The sequence below is a fragment of the Schistocerca americana genome, chromosome 9 (assembly GCF_021461395.2).
Source record: "Schistocerca americana isolate TAMUIC-IGC-003095 chromosome 9, iqSchAmer2.1, whole genome shotgun sequence".
Taxonomy (NCBI): Eukaryota; Metazoa; Arthropoda; class Insecta; order Orthoptera; family Acrididae; genus Schistocerca; species Schistocerca americana.
This window is the reverse complement of record NC_060127.1, coordinates 154,799,279-154,805,091: the sequence shown is the minus strand read 5'-3', so window position 1 is coordinate 154,805,091 and position 5,813 is coordinate 154,799,279. Positions and strand designations below refer to the sequence as shown.

Below are 5,813 nucleotides of genomic sequence, written 5' to 3'. Positions count from 1 at the left end.
ATTTTAGTGCGACTTTCGGCTTGCATTCAAAGAGAAATGGCGTAATTTAAGTCCTATATTGACTGTGTGCTGTAGCAAATTAGCACATGATCACCGCCCGCCACTGCTAACGTTTATTGTTCCAAAAAGAGTAGTAGGGGCCTGTTGTACCTCATAGCATACAGCTGGTTTAGTGTGAAATGTCATGCCCTTACAATAAATCCTAGTACCGTATGGTTCATGTCTTCATCTCCTCCAAAAATACAAAGAGGGTCGTCGATCATTCCAAAGCGTGAAGTGTTTTTCAAAAGAACAGTGACTGAATTGCATTCACGCCATGCTCGTGTATGGAAATGCCGTGTGGTTAGGGCCTCCCGTCGGGTAGACCGTTCGCCTGGTGCACGTCTTTCGAGTTGACGCCACTTCGGCGACTTGCCTGTCGATGGGGATGAAATGATGATGAAAGACACACAACACACAGTCATCACGAGTCAGAGAAAATCCCTGGCCCCGCCGGGAATCGAACCCGGGACCCCGTGCGCGGGAAGCGAGAACGCTACCGCAAGACCACGAGCTGCGGACAATGCTCGTGTAAAAGTTGCTTCACATACCAATGAGTTGTAAGGATCACAGGATGTAATCACTCTGTTGGGGATTGTAGTTGACCCAGAGAGTTGTGGAGGAATGGGCCGTTTGTAGGTCAGGAAAAGATGTCACTTCCACGCCCACATGTTGGTTGTGGGGGTTTACATGGCGAACCCTTAGTGAAACATCTCTGATTGCAACAGTCCTTTGTTCATTTTGGTACAGAGGAGGCATCGCAGCAGCCAGGAGGCTATCGGTTCTCAGTAGACGATGTCAACAACCACTAGCTTAGGAGACAGCACCAGCTATACAGGGTGATATTTCGACCATGCACACGCTCTAGGGATTGATCGTTGAGGGGATGTGGAACAGAAAAGGAGTAATGAACTTATGTCCGGAAATGCATGGTTTCCTTGCTAGAGGCCATTTATTCACTCACATTGTTACAAAGACTGCGGTATAATACGCGCTGTACTGTGCAACCACAGTTACAGTATGTGTTGAAAATGGTGCCTCAATGCATGCATGGAAGCGCTGTAGCGCTCTGTCTCACACATTCACCAGGCTGCATTCGAGCAGTGTCAAAGGCAGCATGAATACGCTGCCCCAGTGTCTCCACATCTGGAAAATTCGAAATTTGTGGTAAGGTTTTATGCTGAGGTCATCAGTCCCTAAGCTTACGCACTACTTCACCTAACCATACTAGCTTACGCTAAAGACAACACACACCCAAGCCCGAGGGAGGACTCGAACTTTCGACGGGGGGCAGCAGCTCCACATCTGGAATGGGCTCTGCATACACGATTCTTTTCACATGTCCCCATAACCAGAAATCGTTCGGGTTGATATCCGGTGAACGAAGAGGCCATGCAACTGGACCCCCTCGTCCAACCCGTCCACCAGGGAAGACACGATTGAGATGCGTCTGGACGTTAACGGCGAAGCGGGCTGGAGCGCCGTCATGTAGCAGCTACATAACCCTTCGAATCACCAGTGGTAGGTCTTCCAGCAGGGCAAGGGGAGGGGGGAGGGGAGGGGAGAGGGGTGGCCACCTCACCCGCAAGAAACACCGAGAGTTCCGGCCTGTTAGGTGACGTGGAGGGAAGACTGGTCCCAAAATGTGACAAAACTGCCCTGACGTCGAAAGTCTGTTGCTAGTAAGCCTTGAAGACGCCGTAAGTGATAGGGTAGTAACAATTGTCATGGAGAATGTCCCATACGGTCGCCTGGCTTACACTGTACTGCCGGGCCAGCTGCCTGGTACTGACACGGTGGTCAACTTCCACAGTGTTAATCGCATTTTCCTCCAAGTCTGGTGTCCGAAAATTTCGGGTACGTCCTTCATGATTTCCTGCTTCCTGAAACGACCCTCTCTCAGACAAACGGCGAAACACTGTTGCAAACATTTAATGCTGTGGTTGTTGTCGGCAGGGATAGATGATAAAACCTTAGTAAACAACATGTCGGCAAGCTCTCAATTCAAATACGGAATCATTGTGTACAACGCTGTATCATGTCCACTACAAATTGAGTCAGCAAGAGAAGTGAATCGGGCACAACATTACCAATTACTATCGCAGGAGAGGGCGCTAGGGTATGATGTGTGGAATAGTACCACCCTCTAGGAGGAAACCATGCTTGCTGTAACTGTGGCTGCATGGTACAGCGCGTATGACTGAATTAATGGTCTCTGTCATGGAAACCATGCATTTCCGCACATAACTTCATTAGACCTTTCCCGTATCCACTCATCGATAAATCGCTAGAGTTTCTACACGGTAGAAACAAAATCACCCTTTGTAATTGGAGTCATGAACAGTGGCGATTGAGTTTATGCTCGTTTTGTATACCCACAACACGCAAGGAGCGTTCAGTAGTGTTCTAGGCGCTCTGATGTGAATGTAGTAGCCAGTGCCAGAGTTAAACCTGACCGTGGTGAGTTATTTAGTGAATTTTTACTCCATTTGTTGCGAGTTGCCGCCGGCCGGGATGGCCGAGCGGTTCTAGGCACTACAGTCTGGAACCGCGCGACCGCTACGGTCGCAGGTTCGAATCCTGCCTTGGGCATGGATGTGTGTGATGTCCTTAGGTTAGTTAGGTTTAAGTAGTTCTAAGTTCTAAAATTCTACATAAGCAAGCGAGAGACAGAATTTGCAGAACGCACGCTTTCTTCAAACGCAAAGCACGTGTATAAGTGTACCGCAGCTGTTGCTGTTCGGGGCTCGACCAGCCATCGTTTCTGAATTAGACCACAATAGCGTTGGCCTCTGGAGGCTGACAGTCACATGCTGCCACCAGTGTGTGATAGGCGCAGTTTCCGGCACCCTACTGACCAGTGGGCACAGCGTACCAAACTGGGAACGATGATATTTAATCTGGTTTCCAGCTTGATGAAAGTCGAAGGGGTGTGTCTGCCCTGGGTGTTGATCAGCAGTGGTGAGAGCCCTCTGGAACCAGTGAACAGTAACAGCTAGCCTCAGCAGCCCCATTTCCGGGCTCAAACACACGACCCGGCAGGGAGGTGGTTGCCAGCTCAGGCGGAAGCCACTTCTCAGCCTCAGGTGGATGCCTGCAGCTACTAGAGATGAAGTCCTTGGAAGGTGACTGGGTTCTTCATCTGGCGCTGCAGCAGCGTCCACCCTGAAGTTAAAACCTGACGGAGACGGCGGCTTTCGGCCTCATACACACATCCAAATAATGTTGTCATGAGAGCCCGATGACTAGTACCTTCTCAACCGCAGTAACCCATCTCAATAGAGTCAGCAGGTTGTAGCAGTTGGGTATAACCACTGGGTGTTTCGTCAGAGCCGGAGCTGTATTATTGCCCAGATTTGCCACTGAGAAGCGTTGGACAGCTTCACTTGCTTTGTTACCTTCAGGAGTAACCACTGTTCCATTATGAATACGCCGTCCTGTGAAAGAGTGTCTGGACTTCAGGGAGACACTCTCTTCGCTTAGTATGACGTTGTTTTGCGTATCGTCACAGAACCAGTTGATCATCGCACCCAACAGGGTCGTGGTGCAACACTCCTTCTCTTGAAGAAATCTAGTCTGCAGGTGACCTGTTTTCATTTCTAGAGCCGGCCTCTGTGGCCGAGCGTTTCTAGGCGCTTCAACCCGGAACAACGCTGCTGCTACGGTCGCGGGTTCGAATCCTACCTCGGGCATGGATGTGTGCATGCCTTTAGGTTAGTTAGGTTTAAGTCACTTCCTGGCAGATTAAAACTGTGTGCCGGGCCGAGACTCGAACTCGGGACCTTTGCCTTTCGCGGACAAGTACTCTACCAACTGAGCTACCCAGTCACGACTCACGCCCCGTCCTCAAAGCTTTACTTCTGCCAGTACCTCGTCTCCTACCTTCCAAACTTTACAGAAGCTCTCTTGGTAGAGCACTTGCCTGCGAAAGGCAAAGGTCCCGAGTTCGAGTCTCGGACCAGCACACAGTTTTAACCTGCCAGGAAGTTTCATAACAGCGTACACTTCGCTGCAGGGTGAAAATCTCATTCAGGTTTAAGTAGTTCAAAGTCTAGGGGGCTGATGACCTCAGACGTTAAGTTCCATAGTGCTCAGAGCCATTTTTTTTGCATTTCTAGACGAAATAGGATACGTTTATAAGTTGATGTAAACATAAAAGATTTTTCTGTTTGTCTTTTATTTTTGTTGTTACCCAGATGGTTAACTGGCTGTTCCTTATCTAAATATTATTTTACATGGTTATCCTAGTGAACTTCTCTTATTTTCACACACAGCGCTCTATTGAATAGTCACCTAACAAACTAGTAGAATAAAACTAACAAAACTCTTCCTCCACAGAGTCTCCTTCAACAAATTAACAGCAAATGGGACCACTCACATAACTTCTCAGCTACGCAGTTCTCCTCACTTCTTCTTTACATTGAACATTCAGTAAAGAATTCCCGTATTTGGTAACTCTCACGTGCAGATGTTGGCGTTCAGATAAGGACAGAGAATCATAACAGACTGGCAATATAGATTAGTTAAGGAAATATGACGTTACTGCACATTTTCAGGCAATATAGACTAGTTAAGGAAATATGACGTTACTGAACAACTTCATGCAGTTTTCTTATGTCTGATCCATTCTTAGTACATCAGCAACGTTTTAAAATTTTTGCACATGTTCCAGCCAACAGAGACTGGTTTTGGTGTTTATACATACAACATGTTTTTTTCTGTTATATAGCTCCATCGATATGGTACAAGAGCCATGAATTATTTTGCCTCAGTTTCGGATTGCTTCGCGCAACCATGGTTGAACTTGTAAGTAGAATTCCTTATCTATTTTATGACGAGAGCGCTTTGTGTACGATGAGTCTAATGTCGAAAAAGACAGTGAGGATAACACAAACATTTGATCATACTTGTCGAGCTACGTGTTGGCGATCCAAAATGGAATCATTGAGACGACTGAGCCTTAATTTCGACGTGGCACCCGTAAATCCATGTTCCATCGCCAGTTATGGCACATTTCAATAGTTCTCCGTCGTTGCTGACTCCATCCAGCGACTTCTGAGCAACTTGCATTCACTGTTGTGTTTAATCGAATTTCAACAATTACTGAACAAATTGTGCTGAAGTATGTTGTATACCCAAAAGTCCAAAAAAATTTGATAACATGAGCCTACAGATATGCTAACATCATCAGCGTCTTCTCTAATTACCATTCAGCGATCGTTCACCATTATTGGTTTCCCATTTGCACGATCTCGTCAGTTGATGAAGTGCTGTGGCGTCCAAGGTGTTCGTCAGTGTCCTTATGACGTTCTTCTAAAAGCAAATGCCGCTTGTTTTAGAGACAACAGACGCAGAAAAGCAATACTTAACATGTTCGAGACTTTTCTGCTCTTTACTTCGTCCCTGCAGCAAAATGCAGTACAAATTCTCTGATCCAGTTTCATGCAAACTAGCTAAGTACCCAGCATTTCCTAGGTATGTATTTTTTCCAATCTTCTCTTAGTCTATCTCCTGCTTCCCCTCTCCCTGTCTGACTCTCTTCTCCACCTTTTCTCTTTATTCACTTCTCCCAGTTGCACTCCTGTCCATGTGTTCCTACCTGTCTCTTTGCCCCTCCCTCTGTCCAGCCGATGTTACCCCCTCTGTCCACCTCCTTCTTCCCCCTCTGTCAATTTCACCCTCTACCTCCAACTGCTCCAGTCCTCTTTCAGTGACCACTTTCCCCCTCTAGATGTCCATCTCCTCCACCCACCTATCTCCACAGCACCCTCTTC

At 47.3% G+C, this 5,813-nt stretch overlaps 1 non-coding gene across 1 annotated transcript; it reads right to left on the bottom strand.

Annotated features, from left to right (window-relative positions):
- Positions 1–3,792: 3,792 nt before the first annotated feature.
- Trnas-cga lies at positions 3,793–3,867 on the bottom strand. Its single transcript has one exon. It is a non-coding gene; the product is annotated as a tRNA-Ser (tRNA).
- Between the last annotated feature and the right edge of the window lie 1,946 nt (positions 3,868–5,813).